This window comes from Lissotriton vulgaris, chromosome 3_2 (assembly GCF_964263255.1).
Source record: "Lissotriton vulgaris chromosome 3_2, aLisVul1.2, whole genome shotgun sequence".
Taxonomy (NCBI): domain Eukaryota; kingdom Metazoa; phylum Chordata; class Amphibia; order Caudata; family Salamandridae; genus Lissotriton; species Lissotriton vulgaris.
The window spans coordinates 92,786,136-92,807,546 of record NC_141690.1 but is presented as its reverse complement, the minus strand read 5'-3'; positions in this window follow the sequence as shown (position 1 = coordinate 92,807,546).

Here is a 21,411-nt window from a genome sequence, read left to right as displayed (position 1 = left end):
CCTAATCTTTTTTGGGTTGCCTAGCCCTCTAACATTCCACGTGAGAAGGGCCAATGTATTAACTCTCGACATCGTTTTTTGCACTCATCGGGATAGATCGCATGAGGTGTAACTGCATTGTACGGTACCGTACAGACACTGAACATTGGAGCGTGTGGTGCATGATCCACATCAAATCGGCGGAATTTAAGTAACAACCCGCATGGTTACGTATGGCCAAGGAGGTCGCCATGCTTCTCAGACACAGACTTTGTAATTCGAACAACCCCGGTTCCCCCTCTTCCCCCCCACCCACTTTAGCACCCGAACATTGCCAAAGCCATCCCTTAACAAACAGTGCCCTCATTTGACAACTTAGTGTGGGGCGCACCCGCCTGGGGGTGTCGCCAGGTTCACACATCTCCATCCACGTGGTGGACGTGGACGGACGCCTCTTTCGGCTTCAATGTCGTGTGTAAGATGTTTCACCCTTCTCCCTCCATCCGCCCCCAAAAAGTAAGAGTATGACATCGCTTAACCCCAAGCATCGTAATGCAACACATCCCAATCGCACATGGCAGTAGAAGTTCAGGTTAGTGTTTTCAATAAGGTCCGGCCCGAGGGCCTGCCAGTGTCTGTACCCCCGGTACACATTTAACTGCCAGGGGAGCATGTGGGCCTTCTGAACATGGTGTCCCTCTGTATGCCCTCCGGCAACCATCTGCCCTCCAAATACTCACTGCGATGATGTTCATCCCGGGCCCTACCACCGAGATGTCTAGGCCGCTCTGCGTGTCGTCGTAGTCCCACAGTCTCTGGCAGTGTGCCTCGGGGCAGGCCAGCCTTCGCTAGCCACATCATCCTGGGGCCCAGTGGAGTCCCTTAGCTGCTCCGGGGGCATCGAGGTATCAAGTCTGCATCACTCTTCATTCTACATCGCTCGTCGATTCCGCTCGGTCCTGTGCCTTACGTCGCTTCCCTTGCTGTTTGATAAAGTCATGCGCCGCCTGTACCGACTGCAAAATGACCGGTTTGTCCATGTTCGTGATTTTGAGTTTTGCAGGGTACAGCATGGCGTACTCGAGACCCAGGTCCCGTAGTTTCTTTTTCACCGGCGCGAATTCTTTCCGCGCCAACTGTACCGCCATGGTATGGTCGGGGTAGAATTCCAGAGTATTCCCCTGATGAGTGATTTTGCCCATGTCTCTGGCGAGTCGAAGGACCGTGTCTCTGTCCCTGTAGTTAAGTGTACGTGCTATGATCATTCTTGGAGCCGCCCCCGGCTTCGGTACAGGCGCCAGTGAACGATGTGCCCTTTCAATCAGAAACACAGAGGATAGTTTGTCAGCGCCAAATATGTCTTTCAGGAGTGTTTCGACATAAGTTTCCATCTTCCCTGTGTTTGTGGATTCCGGCAGACCCGAAATTCGGAGGTTGTTCCGCCTGGACCTAGCTTCTTGATCACCCACCTTAGCGCGAAGGGCCTCCACTGTTTTCTCCAGTCCTCCGCACACCTTCGACGTGGTTTTATGCTCGTCTTCCACTTTAGAAATCCGCTGTTCTGCCTCCACGATCCGCTCATCGTGTTTCTCTATTTTGGCCGCCATATTGTCCACCCTCTGCATCACATTGTCAAGTTTCCCATTCATTTCCTGCAACTCTGCTGGATTGCGCGGAGCACTGACTCCATGGCCGACCCTTCCGTTATGTCCCCTTCGCCGTCAACTTCAGGGGCGGTCATCGCATTTTTGCGCTGTTTCCTCGTTTCAAAGGGGAGCTTGGACTGTTGTTTCTCCGGCTTCCCCATGATCTTCTGTGACAGAGGCGAGGTGTGCCCGGCCGTTTTTGGACTGCTGGCCGTCTTCGTACTGTGCCGCGCTGGTGTCTGAGCTCCCCCCCTCGGGGCACGTCTGCTCATCTACGTTGGTGGGGGCCAGGAGCGTTGTAGATGGTGCTATCCACCCGATGGCAATCGAGTGGCAGAATCCGTAGCGGAACCTCGCAGTGTTGCGCTGTAGTTCTGGATGTGGGCTGGCTGTGAAGCGCTTTGCAAGTCTTTTCTGCAGTAGGGGAATCGCCACGTGGTTCAATGAGACTAGTGCACAACACACCGTCTCCGAGTGCTAAGAGCTGTTGGCCCGCTATTCAGGGGGGCAGCGGGTCAGTTCCCACAGAGACTATCGCTGGGCAGGCTCACCTCGTGTGTGCTCATTCCGACATCCGCTGTTGCTCCACTGTGCGCTGAGGCTCCGTTTCTCCTGCCCCGAGGGCGGCCGATATCGCCGGTCTTATGCGTTCCAGTGCCGCCGCCATCTTGCATCCGGTGGAACGCATCGCTAAAGTCTCCGTGTCTTGCCTCCGTCTTCGAAAACCGCTGTCCTGCGGTCTCGCAGTCCACTCAGCACCACCAGTCTGCCATGTCACCGTCGCGTGGCAGTCCTCAGCGTTCGGCAGGCGATGGTCGGTCCCGGAGCCGGCAAACGCCAGGCGCGGCCATTTTGGATTCACTCCGGCGGTGTTCCCCCTTTCGGCTGTTTTTTCGCTGTGAGGCTCGTCAACCGCCACAAAAGCTACACCATCGTGTTGGCTTCACATTCCGACATCGGATGCTGTCCCCTGCTTAGCGGTGTCGGCAGATGAAAGGGCGAAAGGGCCGTTATGGACGCGTCCGTCCGGCGGAGCCGACAGTTCAGCCAGCCATTCCGCAGTGCGCCCTCTAGCGCCCCCCACAGAGCGTACATTTAGGCTGCATTACTTCTGGATGACAAAGATACGTATTTCTGTGAGTGTTTCGGTTGATGCATATGCCTGCCTTATAATCCTGCCTTTTCCACTCCCACAATTCACTCATGGATGTGTGAGAACAAACACAAAGTTACGGACCTTATATTGCAAAGGGCAGTAGAGGTGCTGGTAGTGGGTGCCCAGCTCCGGGCATTGTATTGATCAGTTTGCAGTAACAGCTAGAAGCGTGGGCACCCATTGCTTCTGAACAGCTGTTGCGTCTCATGGTCAGCTGGCATTGGGGGGTGCCTGTTTCAAATGAATGCCAACGGTATGTTCGTGCAAATCTGGGTGAGTGCAGGGAGCCTTAAGGTCCACCCAAACCAGATAAAGGTCCAAAGAGGTGGCGCATAATGGGTGGAGTCTTATGCTGAAAAAGTGCCACTAAACCAGAGATAGTACCACGAAAGCTATGGCTCCATTGCTGGTCGTGCTGCCAGCCTTTAGGTGGGCCTTGTTAGCTCACCGTAAACAACCCTTAACTTTGCAGTATTCCAAGTCAATTTTGGGGGTCATGGACACATTTTTCTTTGCTAAATGAGCCTTGGCTTAAAAGAGTGTGAAAACCACTGCCCTAAAGTGTTGGAATATTTTATTTGTTCCACTCGCATACTCTCTATAAATCCTAATTTCTTTTCCCAATACATCTGAACAATTGCGCTTATAAAGTCGCTGTTTTTATAAAAGGTTCTGTACCGAGTAAATCATTAGTTTCCGATAGGAGGCAACATCAATCGCGCTAATTTCAACCAGCACCACACCCATCATAAGTCCGCACCAAGCATTAGTTATATTGTTGTAAATAAATAATGCTGTTAAACCTCTTAAAACTTGCAATGAAATAATCAAGTTGCTTTTAGAGGTTGATTAATCTATGCCCCTGTGTAAGTAGGTCCAATACTTGGGAGAGAGGACCAACCTGGAAGAAGATTGTAACATGGGAAAAGAACAGAAAAAGTTGATTAATTGAATATATGTTATAGAGGCTTTAACACGGTGCACCTTGTTTGGAAAAATGTCCATTATCCATGACTATGAAATTTTGCTTTCACACTTAATTCTCTTCTCGATCCCTGGTTTCAATTACCATTTAACAGACTCTAGCTCCTCTGTCGCTGACGTTCTACATCCTATTTTCTGTTAATTTGTTTCAAGTAAACACAGTGTGATTGCCTCTCAATTGGATGGTAAAACTAAATTATCATATTTCTCGATTGTCGCATTTCCGTTTTTGATTTAAAATGTTGTGGAAATATAGCCTGACAAGACCGTGGCTGTTTTTCTTCAGCAGGATTTATCCATGGCGAGTAACATATATTTGTCTGCCTAAGTGTTGTGTCTGAGAAAGCTTGCGACGTGAATCCACTTAGGACAAAGATAATAGTGTAGAAATATTTCACAGTCACTCTGGATTTCCTCTCCTGTCATGTGCTGGCAACCTCCAAAAAGCCCAAGAGGCATGTGCTAAACATTTTTGCAGTAGGGTAGAAAGGGCCTGAAGGAACAGAAAAGATTGCTGATTGAGTTTTAAAATTATGTTGGATTAGTAAAAAATACAATAAAAAAAAATATGCATTCCTTTCTTACCCCTTGAACACAACCTTTTTTTGGTTTCAGCTAGAGAGCTTGAACTGTCGCCAGACTTATTGTTTCTAATACGTAACTCATATTAGCACCTTATTTAAAGGATATAATACTCCATCACCCATGTGGTGGATGTCCCAGTGTCCACTGTACTACCAGTGGAATATTGCCTATGGTCCTAGTGATAGAGCGCGCAGTCCACCCGGGTCACCAAGGCTACCAATTCTTTACACGCACTGGGCCCTGGCGTGCAAAATTTAACACCACCCTAATAATTTGGGTGAACCGGGTGATGATTATTTTGTTTCTCCTCCTGCACACTGCTATGAGTAATTAAGGTTTGATTTCACCTCTGCTTACCATGTACCTGACTTACCACAGGCACAATTCCTACGACGGATCTGGAGCTATAAGGGAAATAGCAGACAGGCCTAAGATCAAATACTCTTTATGATCAGTACAATACTTATCCACAATTTCTGTAAAATGACCACAGACACCTGAGGGAAGTTCAAAACTTTATATAGAGTTCAAAAAGGAATATGACAAGGTAATAAGTGATAGGCAGAATAATGCATCTAACATCAAAATAAAAACCATAAAATAGCTATAGATTAATGCTAAGACCATTTGAGTATATGGGAAGACTAACAGGTAGGAATTTTAGAACAAACTAGTCACTGCAACTTTATACTAGGAACAATAGGACGTGGATGGGACCTAGAACATGTACTTAACCTAAGTGCACTAAACTATTCTTGCTAAGATCACTGCAACCAGCTAAAGGAAAGGGAAAAATTGGAACATACTAATACAACATAACAGTTTGGCAATTTTCTAAGGGAGGGGAGAGAAGTGGAACAATTCTACAACAATTGCATATAACTTGTTCTCAAGGTGATAGAGCAATATCACAGGCAAGAGTGCTTTATTAAGAAAAATAGAGAGCGAAGACGAGAAGAGAGAGAGAGACGCAAACCCACAGGTTAATATTTACCTAGGTCTGAGAGAAGACTAACCCTGGCCACGGGTCAGTTGGAAGGACGGGGACAAGGACCCTCAGGAAGGAATGCCAGAATGCGAGCAGGTACAGCTCACGGACAGTAAGGACAGGATACCCCTCAGGATTTGGGATCAGGACTGGGCTCACCAAGGTACGACCAACACCCACAGCTTTGGAAGCAACGCCAGCGTTACCCCTCTCTGCAAGTAATCCGCCAGTAACCCCGATTGGGTTTTCGAATTTCCCAGCAAAGTGCTTCGCCAGCACTTAGGATTATTTCCACCCCTTAGGAGTTTGTGGAAAGTATGGACAGAGTGCTCCGCAGCACTTCGGATTGAGCACCTATAGAGTTCGTAGGGTCAGTAACAGGTCTGCTACTCGGACAAGTCGGACAATTTTCCTAAGCTAAACTGGGGCAATTATACCATTCTGGGGTCCCTCAGACCACCCACTAATGTTGCAAGTGACAGTTTCCCACATTTTGATTGGTCAGGAGAGGTGGTGCGGTCATTACCACCTCCTAAAATGTAACGTTCCCACCATGAAATTTAAATTTTTCTATCCGCCCATTAGGTTCACGTTCCCATCCATAGAATACAATAGAAAATCTGAGTGAACAAGACATCGCAACAAAGTCAGTTATTCTCAAGGTGAGTGTCCTCATCTTGTGCTGGTTTTCTCAGGCGCATTTGGCTTCAGGAGCCAGCTGGCTGGTTTCAGCTTCTGCGCAGTGGGGTTTTCTCTCCCATCATGTGACAGGTCCCAACAGAGCCTCAAGTATGGCTCCGCTCCCGATTTCCCAGCCCCAGAGACGCAGTACATGAAAAGTAAGCGAGAACAAATTAAAATCACATCTAAAATGATCACACTGTATACCATGATAAAATTCTAACCAACCCTTATTTTATAAAGACCATAGCATTATTGTTTTAGTGCGAAAAGACAGATAGGCTAAAGCAGCAGTAGCAAGCAGAATGCGTGGTGAGAGACAAGCAGCCATGTTTGCTACAGTGCGCATGAGCACAAATTCCCTCCAGAATGCGAGTGCGTCACATCACATGAGTATGACCGACGCATGCGCAGACTGAATTTCATCGAAGCAGCCGGGTTTAGTGCAAGCTTCGTTAGTACGAGAAAAAGACATACAAGCAAGCATCCTGGGGACACCCGCGTGTTGGAAAAAACACTTAATAAATGACGAACAACAGTGTTAATATGATTATACAGTTTAGGCAAGGGTTTTGTTTATGAGCAGGGCGCTTTACATGCGAATCCCTGCTCCATCAATCCCCTCTTTGATGATATTTACTATCATCACCACATAGAAGGAAACAGATGCCAACTTTTCTCATTCATCCACATCACTCATCTGAATTTCAACGAATTTATTGTTGAGTTTTCTTTCAGCTTCTCTATGAGAGTGGTGATTTTTCGCCTTTTTGTAAATTGCACTCTTTAACTCTTCTAATTCTAGTTCATCAATGTTTCTTTTCAGCCCCCTCTGATTCACTGTATATTTCTTTTTGCACTTCTGGCATTTGCAGCAGATAAAAATGATCAATACAATTACACCTATTACAACTATTGGCATCAGTATTTTCCACAGAAGATTTCTACCTAGGTTAGTAAACAAACTACCTATAGAGGAGAGACCTCCAGTCAGTCTCGTCCAGGCACTGTCAACCTCCAATGGTTTGAGTTCTTTTTCCAAATTGGTTATATTTTTCACATATTGTTTTAGTTCGATACTTTTATCGGGAATGTAAGTGCAACAATGTTGCGCTTTCAGCATTCTACAGACTCCGCCCTCTTTTGCTAATAGGGTGTCAAGGGCAAGACGGTTTTGTAAAACCATTGATCTGATCGCAACCATTTCGGTATTGACCATCAGGAATCCAGCAGCAGTGTCCGTTGATAGCCGGTCCACTACTGTAGACAATTTGCAGATTCTATGGGTGTTCAGAACTACCCCCATTCCAGGTATCAGTGCACTAAAAATATCACCTATAATTTCACCTACACTTTCACGTCTACTACGCACTAAGCCATTAGTTTCTTCATCGCTTCCAGCTGCATTATTCACATGGTATATTTTCGGGAAAACAATGCCAAAGTAGCAGCTTCCATACCAGTGATCCGGCAATTTGAAATAAGCCTTGTTCCCACATATATAATATATTCCGGGAAACACAGGTTCTGACCCATTTTTGAAACCCCAACCTCCAATTACCTTGTAATTATGTTCACACTCGCTGGAACCGATGAATACATTGTTATAGTACTCTGTCTTTTCCCTATGGATACAAAGTTTCCCCTTTCGTTCAAAATCCAGCAACAAGGCAGGACTAGCTTCGCTTTGCGAGGTGTTATCCATGTGCTCAGCCCACCTAGGGACTCTATCCTTTTCGTCATTTGCCTTTTTCTGAAACTTTTCTCTCCTTCTGTCTGCCATCTTTATAAACATCTTTTCCTGCTCTTGCAGAGAACAGGTCAGATTAGATTGTCTAACTTCATCTAAATCTATGTTGCCTATAGTCAGAAAATATTCTCCCATATAACGGGTCACGTCACTGGTAGTATGTACACGGTTCAAATGTCCTCTAATAGGAAGTTCAGAAAATACTACGTCATCATTTGAATAATAGTACTGCAAAGTGCTTCTATAGAACAAGCTAGCTAATATACTACAGGAGATTCCATAGGTTAAAGGTAGATGGTGGTATGTCACGCCTTCAGCCACGGAAGTTGGCAGCTTCATGCAGACATAACAGTCCTCTATTTCCATAGCTTCTACGTAATGCACTAATAAGTTAGCAAAAACATTTAAATGCGTCCTGTTTTTCATTTTGTGAAAATGTAGTCCATCCTCATCTGATGCTTCTAAATTAGGTCGTGTGTGTGTCAGTCTGATTTGGTTGTCGCGTCTTTCTAAGCTTCGTGGTGTTTCTGCAGTTGGTACATCTCCTACGTCTACTGCTTTTGGTTCAGTGGGGGACAAGTTAGGATTTTTACTTATCATGAAAGGTAGAAAAACTGTTAGTCCTATCCACATTACTATTAGCATAGCTATACTACACAAGCATATTTTACAACAGGTTTTAAGACACCCACACCGGGACCTTCCAGAGACACTCGGATCAGACATTTTTAGCTTACAGGTGGCTTTTGCTACCCCTCTTCGTTTCTTTGCACCAAAGGCTCACTTCGGGGCTTTCTCAAGGAGGGTCTTCGTCAGAACTCCGATCAGCGATGGACTCTTCGTCACTGTTGCCACTGTGGTGTGGTTCGTCTATTTCTTCCAACACAAAGTAAGTCCACTCAGGGCTCCGATACAGTCGGTTCTGCTTCTTTAGTCTGTCGCTCTTTCTTAGCGATTTGCCTTGGGCTGCCTTTCTTTCACTTTCAGCCCTTTTTCGGTCTTTTAGTTTTTCTTCGACTGTCTTTAGTCTGAGCCTTAGTCTCTTGACGTATCGGGGTGCACTTCTTCCTCCGTGCCTCCCAGTAGTTGAGGAGACTTGGCCTTCTTCGTGCACTCTCTTTACTTTTTGTTGTGGCACCTCTGTTTTCCTGCCTGTCTTACTAGTTCCAGGTCTTTCATCTATTTCTTCTGCCTGGTCCCTAATCTGACCCTGCTCAGATTCAAATCGTACTTGCTTTTTATTTCTGGTTACTGTTGTTTCCGTTGTCTGAGCACTTTGATCTAATTCTATCTGTTCCTGTTCATGCTCTTCGATCTCTTCGCTTTCTTCTGCATGAACGTCAGCTCTAATTTCTAACTGTCCCTCTCCATTTTCTGGAGTTTCAGGAGTATTTTCGATGTCTTGATCTGACCCTACTTGGCCTACTTCCTGATCAGGTGTGTTATGATTTTCGTTGACCTGACCTTCTTCTTCTATTTCTAGCTCACCTGGACTATCCCACTCACTGTCTAAGTAGGAATATTTCCTGGTTCGTATTGGATCATGAACCTGGTCGTCGGCGGGGAACCATTCAACGTCTCGACTTGTGCTCGGCAGTTCAATGTCAGCTAGCTCCGGACTCTCTTCCTCGGAAGCTTCCTCAGCTGCGCTGCCTTCAGCTCCAGTCGCGTTTTCTCCAGATACCCGCTTCGTGTGGCTGGCGTGGATCCACTTCGGTACACCAGCACACTTTACAGCAGTTGTAGTGACGAGGATCACTTGTCGTGGCTTTCCCCACCTTGGCTTCAGGCAACTGCTCCGGGTGTGTTTCTTTAACGCCACCCAATCTCCTGGCTGCAGTTTATGTGCTGGAGTCTTTGGCCACTCGTCTTCTGTCTCTCCAATCTGCTGAGAGAGAGAACGCACTTGGTCACCCAGCTGCTTGCAGTATTCTAATACCATATCATCAGAAATGCTTAGCAGTTTGTGTCCGGGTACCCATGCCTGTCGCATCACTCTTCCCATCAACACTTCATGGGGACTTAGGCCAGTTTTCCTGTTCGGGATACTTCTCAGACTCATCAGCACAAGGGGTAAAGCCTCTATCCAGTTCATCTTTGTGGAATCACACATTTTTCCCAATCTGGATTTCAGGGTGCCATTTATTTGTTCCACTACCCCAGAAGCCTCTGGACGGTAGGCACAATGCAGTCTTTGCTTCATTTTGAATGCTTTACGGAGTTCCTCTAGGACATCGTTGGCAAAATGCCCACCTTGGTCCGTTTCGATGGTCTCTGGGATCCCATACCTAGGTATCAACTCCCTGAGCAATAGCTTGGCAGTAGTTAGGGCATCATTTTTCCTTGCTGGGTAAGCCTCCACCCACCTGGAGAACAGACAAACTATGACTAGGATATATCTATATCCCTTGCATTTGGGCATGGTTATGAAGTCTGCCTGCATTCTAACAAAGGGACCTACTGCCTTGCCGATGGTACTCTGCTCTACTACAGTCCTCTTTCCTGCATTGAATTGCTGACACACAAGGCACCTCTGGCAAAGCTTTTCCGCCTGGTTCCTGAATCCTGAATTACAGAACACCTTGTCAAACACCCGACACATTGCGTCTCTTCCCATATGTGTTGGTTCATGTATCATTCTGATCATGGGGTCAATCAAGCTATCAGGCAGTACAGGCACCCCAGTCGAGTTTACCACCACACCATCATCTCTCAATTTGCATCCTTCTGCTGCCCACTTTCCTTTCTCTTGCCTGTCTGTTGCCTGTTGCAACTCCTTTAATTCCTCCCACGTTGACACATTCTCAAACAACATAAGTTGGCAGCTGGTTCCACCCCACAAGGCAATTTGGAGTGACATCTGGTATCGGGCACAAAACTGTGCAATTTGGTCAGCGTACCTATTACCGGCAGTCACATCATCATTTCCAGATTTGTGAGCCGCACACTTGACCACAGCCAATTCTTTGGGCAATTGAATAGCTTCCAGTAAGTTATGCACCACCTTTCCGTTTCTGATAGGAGTGCCTGAGGAAGTCATGAATTCTCTTTGTAGCCACAATTGGCCGAAGTCATGAACAACCCCGAAACAGTACTGGCTGTCTGTGTAAACAGTAATTCTTTTGTTCTTACCCCTCTTACATGCTCTGGTTAACGCGATGAGCTCTGCCACTTGTGCAGATTTCACCTCGCTCAGGTAAGAAGCTTCTATGGTTTCTGTCAACGTAACCACAGCATAGGCAGCACTCAGACTTCCACTCTCATGTCTTAAACACGAGCCATCCACGAACATTGTCTTATCCCCATCAAGTAACGCTATTTCACGGATATCCGGACGGGGCTTTGTACTGTGCTCAGTTAAATCGATGCAATTATGTTCCCCTCCCTCTTCGATTTCTACATCCAGAGGGACCGGTAACAGGGTTGCAGGGTTTAGGACGTTGCACCGAGAAATAGTTATATTTTCAGCGCCAATTAGAATTCTCTCATACTTAGTCAGCCGACTAGGTGTGAGGTACTGGGTCTTAGTTCTGGTCAGTAGGATTACAACAGAATGAGGAACATATACAGTGACGTGATGTCCCATGACAATGTTCTCACTCTGTTCCAGGCTGACGCAAGTAGCAGCAACTGCCTTCAAACATCCAGGTAATCCAGCCGCCACCGGATCTAGGGTGGCCGAAAAATAGGCCACTGGTCTTCTAACTAGTCCGTGCTCCTGGGTCAGGACTGAAAGAGCACAATTCTCTCTTGTGTCACAGAATAGCTCAAAAGGCTTGGTGTAGTCAGGCATACCCAATGCAGGAGCGGTACATAGACAGTTTCTCAAAGTTACCCAAGCGTTCATGCTTTCGCTGTCCCAACTGACTGGGTCTTCTACTCCTTTCTTTGTCATTTTTATCAGGGGTCTTGCTAGAGCCGCAAATCCTACAATCCATTGTCTGCAGTAACCCACGACTCCCAAGAACATTCTCACCTCTTTCTGAGTTCTGGGCAGTTCCATTGCTTTAATTATTTTAATTCTTTCGGTGGTGACTTTCCTGATTCCTTTTTCTATCTGGTGCCCCAGATACTTTACTGAGTTTTTACAAAATTGTAACTTGTCAGGCGACACTTTATGTCCTCCTTTTCCTAAGTGATTCAGCAAGGCAATCGTGTCAGTGACACAGTCAATCTGGGTTTTAGATGCCACCAACAGGTCATCTATGTACTGCACCAAAACAGACTCTCTTGGCAGTACTAGGGTTTCAAGGCACTTTTTCAGTATCTGATTAAAAATCGATGGACTTTCAGTGTACCCCTGGGGGACACGATTCCAGACATAGATATGACTGTCAAATTCAAAACTGAAAAGGAACTTGCTCTCGGGATGCAATGGGATGGAAAAGAACGCATGGCACAGGTCGATGACAGTGAACCATTCTGCATTCCAGGGAATCTGATACAGTATCACTGCAGGGTTGGGCACAACAGGACAGCAAGGCACAACAATTTGGTTAACCTTGCGCAAATCTTGCACCACCCGGTACTTTCCACTAGGCTTCTTGATCCCAATGATTGGCAAATTACAGGGACTGCTCATCACTTCCTCTATTATTTCTGCTTCGAGCAGCCGGGTAATTTCAGTCGCTACTCCTGCTTTTACTTCTGCACTCATTTTGTACTGTCTGGTTTTCGGGTATATAGCATTTGTTTTTATCGTTATTTTAACTGGGTCCACATTTGCCATTAAGCCTACATCTTTTCCTGTGAAATCCCACACTTCCGGAACTACTCTTACTTGCAGCTCTTCAGGTAAATCCTCAACTGTTAAAGGTTTGATATCAGAATCTTGTCTGACTAACATCAGCTTGTACAAACCATCTTCATCAGGGGTCTGAATTTCGACGCCTTTTGGTGTGCAATAGATGGTACAATGCATCTTGCACAACAAATCACGTCCTAGCAGGTTCACAGGACTGGAATCACAGACCACAAATCTGTGCATTTCTTTGAAATTTCCTATAGAAACTTCCATGGGTTCAGTTACTGGAGTACTTATTATTTGATTTGAGACGCCCACTACTTGGATCGCTTCTCCCGAGAGGGGTAGGTTAGGAACATCCACTGTTCTTACAGTAGATCTGGTAGCACCAGTGTCCAACAGAAAGGTGACGTCTTTTCCTTCAACCTTTCCTTCAATGTATGGTCCAGTCTGGTCTACCGGTAAGGAGGCGCCAAGTACGCACCCCTCATCCTCCCCTCTCAGGCCCCGTCAATCTTGATCTTCACAGAGGAAGGTATCATTTAACAAATACTGTGGAATGACTGCGTTTCTTTCACTCTCGACTTCCCATACTTCCGCCCTCTCATTCTGCTGACCCTGACTCTTAAAATTCTGTCTTGGAGCGCGAGGCACTGGAGGTAATTTTACCTGTTGCTGGTTCTTTCTCGTCCCCTCTTTCGGCACCTGTGGATTTAAACCATTTACAGGGGCATTACCGGCCTGCAGGTGTGGACACTCGTCTCGCCAATGCCCTATCTGGCCGCACCCATGGCACGGAAACTTCTTCATGGCCTCCTCCCTACTCAATTTAGTGCGGGGCTTCCCTCCTCCCCCAGCAGTGGCATTCTGAGCATTATTACCAGAAGTCAATTTACTTAACTGCTTTTCTTGCTGTTCGGCTAATTTCACCTGTGCCCACATTACTTTCTCCTTGAGGGCTTTCTTTTTATTTTCGATTTCATCTTCGCAGTATTTTGCATATTTTAGGACATCATCTATGGGCTTTCCCTGCCAACTGATTTTATTATCTCGAATCCATTGTGAGATTTCAGGCCTTAATCCTAGCACGAATCTGTAACTGAAATGGGTCATGTCTTTCATGTCTACGTTATCAATACCACTGTAAGTTTTAAATACCTGCAGCAACCTTTCATAAAATGAATGCACCGTTAATATGACAGCTCTCCACTATTTGTCCTGGAATGTCAATGGCTTACGAGGGAGAAGTAGGAGGGAGCGTATAATGCAGTACCTGAGGGACTCCCCGGCGCAAATTATTGCAATCCAAGAGTCACACCTTCTTAAATCAGAGGCAGTAGAGATACTTAAAAAACAGAAATGGGTCGATAAATTCAGCTCTACCGACCACAATGCTAACATTAGGGGGGTTATATTTATTTTTAAAAGAGCTGCGAAAGCCCAAATCTTGGAGTGTATAGAGGATCATACAGGGAGATGGCTGATATTGAGAGTTCAGTTGGTGGGTCAACGGTACACCTTGGTGGGCTATTATGGCCCAAATTCGGATGATCCGTCGCATTTGGATGCCGTTAGAAATCATTTGCTACTTTTTCAGGACCCGGTGATTTGGATGGGCGATTTTAATATTGTGCTGAATCCTAAATTAGACAAATCAGCAAATTCGCGGGCCTGTAGTTCACCAAAGTCTAGGCGAACTCTATTAGCTATTATGGTCCAGCTAGGCCTGGCGGACCCTTGGCGGGAAAGAGCAGGCAGTAAATTGGGGATTTCATATCGGAATAGTCGTTTCAAGCACTCATCCAGAATTGACTATGCTCTGTTTACTTATAATTTGAAAGACGCTTTAATAGCGATTGATTATCTTCCATCTCACCTGTCAGACCACTCAGCCCTTGTTTTTTCAATTAGATCCGACAGTAGGAGGCAACATCCTTCTTGGTCTTTTGACCGGACACTCCTACTTGAAGAAGGTGAAGTGAAATTCCTGGCCACAGAGACAACTGCCTTCTTTGAAATTAATATGGAGTCCTCCTCTCCAGAGGTGGTTTGGGAGGCCTTTAAGGCCTTTTTGAGAGGCTGCATCACTAATAGGTCCTCACATCGGAGTAAAAAATACAAAGATATGGTAAATAGTTTGGAACAAGAAATGAAGGGCATAGAATCCAATTTAGGTCAGTCTCTAGGTTCTCCTGAGGAGCAGTTAAAATTGGCTGAGCTAAAGCAGCAACTAGAAAATATACTACAAGAGAGGGTTAATAAAAGATGGAAGGCAAGTAAGATTTCCCATTTTGAGTTTGGAGAGGCCGCGGGTAGAGTACTGGCGTGGAAAACTAAATCGGACCAAGCTCAGAAATATATTAGAGAAATCAAGGTGGAAGGGGAGGCGGTACCAAGGACAGCTAGTCATGAGATAGGTAAAGCCTTTTATGATTTCTTTGAGACTATCTATAGGGAAGAACTGCCTGATGATCAGATGGCACGAAACATGTGGCTGAATGGAATAGTGCTCCCAACCTTATCAACAACACAGAGCAATAGTTTAGAGATTGCAATAACAGAGGTAGAGGTAAAGGAAGCAATAAGACAGGTAAAAAAAGGGAAAGCATCTGGTCCAGACGGTCTCCCTGGGGAGATCTATAAAGTATTGGGGGAGAACATCGTCCAAGTAATGACAACCCTATTTAATGATATCCTCAGGGAAGGAAAGCCACCACCAAAATCTTGGGGTGAGGCCACAATTGTTCTTATACCCAAACCTGGGAAGGACGTATCAGAGTGTAGGTCCTATAGACCAATATCTTTGCTGAATAGCGACTATAAGATTTTTGCCGCAATACTTTCAGCAAGAATGGGTAAGGTAATGGGCACCATTATTCATCACGACCAGAAAGGCTTTATTAAAGGGCGCCATCTTTCAGATCTTACACATGATTTGGTAGGGGCTATAGATATTGCCTCTGCTTTTTCCCTTCCACTGGCCACCTTAACCCTCGACGCAGCTAAGGCCTTCGATAGGGTCAATTGGCCCTACCTAAACGAAGTGTTAAAAAGGTTTAACTTTGGGGAGGGCTTTCGCAGAACTATTGCCTTACTCTATCGAGGCCCTTCGGCTAGGCTGCTGATTAATGAGATATTGACAGACCCCTTTAAGATCACTAGAGGTACGAGGCAAGGTTGTCCGCTTTCTCCCCTCCTTTTTAATTTGTACATTGAGCCGTTTGCCCAGGCTTTGCGAGCAGACGAAAATATACCATCATTCAAGTTTAAGGAGTGGGAGAGGCGGACGGCATTATATGCCGATGATATCTTAATCTTTACCTCGGATCCGGTGTTGTCCTTCCCGGCCGTGATTCAGAAGGCGGTAGAGTTCGGTAAGATCTCGGGCTATAATATCAACTCAAGTAAGACCGAGGTTATGGTCTGGAATATCCCGGACCCACGGTTAGGCATTAATATCACCACTTCTATGCGTTATCTCGGGATCCGAATCACCCAAGACATTGGGACCATTGCCCAAACTAACTTAGATCGAGTCTCCAGGGAATGTAAGGGCCTATTGAAATCTTGGACACACTTGCCACTTTCCATAATGGGGAGGGTCAACTTAATAAAAATGTCTATCCTTCCCAAGTTTATATTTATATTTGGTGCCATTCCATTGGGGTTTGATGTGAAGATGTTGGACAGATGTCAGCGAGAGCTTAACTCCTTTATTTGGAATTATAAGTCAACTAGAATCGCGTGGAAGAAGTTGAGGAGGAGAAGGGAGAAGGGGGGCCTAGCCCTACCGGATTTAGTGTACTACGCTTGGGCATTTCAGTTGTCCTACTCCAGGATGTTACTAAAAACACCATCGAGTCTTCTGGAGGTGGCAATGTATAAAGCCATGTTAACCGGAGCAAATCTACCAGCTGACGGATTTCTATTTAAATTTGGGAGTCAGAAATACTTCAAGAAAATAAGACTGAAAATTATACAGTCTTGGGCTAGGGGCTGGCTAGCCATTAGAAGTAGATTGGGGCTGTCTTACTATTCTAATTTCGCTCCCATATGGGACTCCCCGGGTTTACCGGAGTGTCTTAGGGACAGCTTATCTTCCTCACTAGAGGAAGCAGGAATTACTAGATGGGGAGAGTTATTGGTGGATGGATCGATACTTCCTTGGGATGTATTGCATGAGCGTATAGGTCCAGCTTTCTCTAGATTTAAATTCATCCAGCTGGAAAGCTGGGGGAGAGCCCAGCGGGGCAAAGATGTATTATTTGGGAAATCAAGCTCCCTGGAGCAGCTGCTACTAGAAAGACCTAGGGGTGGTAAGGAGGTGGCCTTCTGGTATTGGCAGCTTCTGGAGGAAACCGATGGGGATTTCACCCTTCCAGATGAATTGTGGAGAGAGACAATGGGCTTACAATGTGAGGAGATATGGTTAAGATCTTTTGCGCTCCTCTATAAAGTGGTGAAGCCATCATGGCTGAGGCGCAACCATTTGTTCACAGCACACCGGGCTTATATGACACCGCAGAGACTCTCCAAATTTCTCCCAGACAAGAAGTGTAATAAATGTAATTTACCAGGAGCTTCAGATATTCACATGTTCTTGGAATGTCCCAACATCGGTCAGTTCTGGGAGGAAGTGCTGTCTACCTTAAATTCCATTATGAACACATCATTAGTAATTTCATTGCCACTAATCATCTTTGGAATCGAGGACAGTATTTCTGGCGAAGCAAGATCTTTTCTGTTTTATGCTATTCTGTTGGCTAGGAGGCAGATATGCATACGGTGGGTGGAAAAATCTGCTCCAATATATTCGGATTGGCTCACGTCATTATATGATACATCAAAGGTGGACATGGCTAGAGCTTGCAATAACCGTAATCTGGCCTTTTGGGATCTGTTGACACAGTGGAGATAGTGTTCCGGGGTTTTTTTTTTTTTTTTTTTTTTTTTCCCCGGGTCCCATGATTATGCCAACAATACTCCTTGGACCGGGTCTGGCCCCGATACGGTGTTTTGGTCCTGCAGGTTGAGACATACCTAGATGGAGTCAGCGTAAGAATTTACATTTCCCTTCTCCTTGGGACTTCTCTGCCACCAGTAAAATATCTCGGAGTCCAGTTCCAGAGATGGGTTTCATTTTCTTGGTTCCCTCTCTTGGTCGGGGACACGCAAGGTGGTTGGCATCTCCTAAGCAGTGGGTAAGGCAAATGAGGACAAAAAAAAAAAATGAATGCACCGTTTCATCACGTTCTTGGGTGGTTCTATCTATTCGGGTCCAATCTGTCTCCTTTGCTGGCACCTTTTTCTTAAGGTACTGTATGACCTGGTCATATTTCCTCATTACATCAGGTGAGGGAGCTCCGGTTTTCTCATCTCTGGGATATTCATCATTAGGCCAATCAATTTCTATTTTACATTCGGTCCATAGGTCTACAGGGACCACAATGTCGAAAAACCCATCCAGGTCTTTCAGCAGACACTTCTGAACTTTTATGAAGCGTTCTACCTGCCTGTACCAATCAACAGGCTTCTCCCGTAATTTCGGGAAGTCATTTGTAAATGACACAATATCCTGTCGGGACCAAGGGACATGGACATATTTCCCTCCCGGGACCTCTCGCATGGGGCACAATTTTTCTGTTGGTGTTACTTCCTTTAACACGAATTCTGAAGCCTGAGACTTAGCCCTGCTGTCTTCCTTTTTCTTTGCCCACCGGGTTCTCCATTTTCCTACCTCGCCCCATTTCTGCAAAAGTTTCAATAATTCCTTTACTTGGATCTGTTTTCCCATCACATTTAAGCTTTCTAAATCTTTGTCGGAAAAATCTACTCTGTAGGGTTTCTGAAGAATTTTGGAACGACTAACATCAATTCCCATTTCGGTGGCTGTATCCATTATCCTTTCATGGAGCAACCTAGCACTCCGGGTAAGATTTTTGCTGATAAACAGTAATTCTTCTTCACTGTACGAGCTTAGGCGCTCAACTCCTATATTCCCAGCCATCATTTCTTCTATTTCTATCCTTAATTTATATATTTCTAATGCTTTAGGTTGGGGAGTGGTCTCCTTCTCCAGCTCCTTTGTCCATCTGTCCAATTCTTCTGGGGAAACTATGGTGGCACTCCTAACCCCAGATGCACCTTCAATCAACACCTCCTTTGGTCTTGTCTGGCTTCTTGCCCCCGATGTACTAGTTCTAGAGTCTCTTATGGGCAAATCCATCAGAACCACAGATTCACATTCACTTTCTTGATCCTCATCTATGAATACTTCCTTCCTCGGGGACGGGACGCTAGGAGTAGGCAGTATTGGGGTGATAACAGGAGGATGGGGACTAGCCAGGTCGTTTCTATACAGTGAAATAGCTGGACCAATAGTTACTGGAATAGTCAGAGAATCAGGATGGGGATGTATCTGGGCAATGGTTCGAACTAAATCCTCTCGCTGTCTAGCCAGGGCTTCTTTCTCCTTTTCCCGCAACACCTTTTCTGCAGAATTGTCATGCAAGACCTGAGGTATCAAGGAAGGATAAATACTCGGGGCAGTCGGAGTGATCATTCGGGGTGGACCTTCTCCGAACGGCTGATAATTTGGAACCGTGGATTTAGGTCTGCAAAACCCATCCCCATCACTGGTTTTACTGTCTGTACCCGTTCCATCTGTATCACTATCCCTCCCACATCGGGGATATTTTGCAAAGGGATTTGGAGAATGCACAGGCTCTGACTCTGCAACATAGGGAGGTGGATTTTTCATTAACAAATCTTCCAGGTGCTCATCTTCTGAGTCCCCTACGGGCATTAAGTGATGGGTCTTTTCTTTACATTTTCCTTTTCTCTCTTCTAATACCCCCATCATAGGAAATAGTCCTTCAGTCAACATAGATTGCCTCCACTGTTTCATTTTCTGCTCTTTGGTCTGCGCTTGAACCCTCGGATACCATTTACTCACTCCCTTATCCATCCGGGGTTTATCTCGCTCTGCAGCCTCAATCTCCCATTCCTCCAGGGCTTCGTACTGTGTCAACCTAGGTCTAGGGTGTAATTCATTCATGCGGGTCCTTAGGTTAAACAGAATCCGACCATTAAATGTGCCTTCAACAGGAAATGCTAGGACTCCGTCATCGGCAGTATACTTTGCCCAATTTTCTAACCAAACACAAGTGTGGTACCCTTTATCAAACAACATGAAAGAAGCAGGGGTATTTGGCGGGGGAATGAGAACGCCTTCCCTCGTTCTAATGGGCTTGTCAGTTTTGAAAAAATTCTTTATTTTATCAGAGAATGACATTTTCCTCTTTACTCCATACATCATGTGCGGTCTACCTCGTATAAGCTGATCCTTATGAAATCCTAGGTACTTTGGATTCGGTATAAAATCTGGATACCACATGCAACTCTCCAGACTCGCTTCTAACTCGGCTTGATTAATTGTGTTTACCTTTGTGCTTCCAATGCTAGCGCGACTTATATTTCGCACTACCCAATCAGGTCAGGGATTACAAACACCTTTGTCCAATGGGTGCGCGGCCTTTTCGCAAGACAGAGTCTCACGCTTCGGCACTCACCCCTCCTTTACAAATTCAGCTCCGCTACACACCCGCTGTCTTGACCAATACCAGCGCGGCACGGAGTGACGTCAGAGCAGCTCTCCGACTGACTCCCTCCTTCACAAGGTAACGGAAACTTTTTACTCTCTCTAAAGTGCAAGTGCACGTTTTAGTCAACAACACACAACGTTTGCCACTATGTCTGAGTGTTCTAAAGAGAGAAAAGACTTTCCTTTCACTACTAGTAAACCACTTCTGTCTACTTTTCATTCACTCTGGATAGACTTCTTTGCCTGTCCCTTCACACTAGTAACATAGAACCCGTTATTCTTCTGACTCATCCACCTTAGTCGGGGATATGTACTAAGCCAGGATTTCACCAGCAAACTATTTTACTTACCAGACAAGCCTCGGAGACCCTACTACTCCTTCCGTATGCGACCCTTACTAGGTGATATCGCGATGAAAGTTTTATAAAGGACTCGTAGCTATCATTCACTCCAGAAAACAAAAAGGTCCTAATTAGTGCTTCCAGTTATCCTCAACCCTGCACTAATGACTCAAACCTAGTGACTTCAACAGCTAACCGGATTCTGCTCACCGTTAGCTAAATACTTCCCCGGGGATTCGGACTACACTGAACATTCACAAACAATTTTCGGTTAATATAACATTTATAGCAGCAATGAAAAAAAAATCATATACATTTACATATAAATCCTTAAAACATTTCAAAATTTTTGAACCAATACAGTAGAAAATCAGCAGCACATTTTATTTTCACGGTTTGTTTATGACCTATCCTGTCTACCTAATCTAACTAGTCCAAACCATCCTCTGCTTGCCAGAAAATTACTGATAGAGCGCGCAGTCCACCCGGGTCACCAAGGCTACCAATTCTTTACACGCACTGGGCCCTGGCGTGCAAAATTTAACACCACCCTAATAATTTGGGTGAACCGGGTGATGATTATTTTGTTTCTCCTCCTGCACGCTGCTATGAGTAATTAAGGTTTGATTTCACCTCTGCTTACCATGTACCTGACTTACCACAGGCACAATTCCTACGACGGATCTGGAGCTATAAGGGAAATAGCAGACAGGCCTAAGATCAAATACTCTTTATGATCAGTACAATACTTATCCACAATTTCTGTAAAATGACCACAGACACCTGAGGGAAGTTCAAAACTTTATATAGAGTTCAAAAAGGAATATGACAAGGTAATAAGTGATAGGCAGAATAATGCATCTAACATCAAAATAAAAACCATAAAATAGCTATAGATTAATGCTAAGACCATTTGAGTATATGGGAAGACTAACAGGTAGGAATTTTAGAACA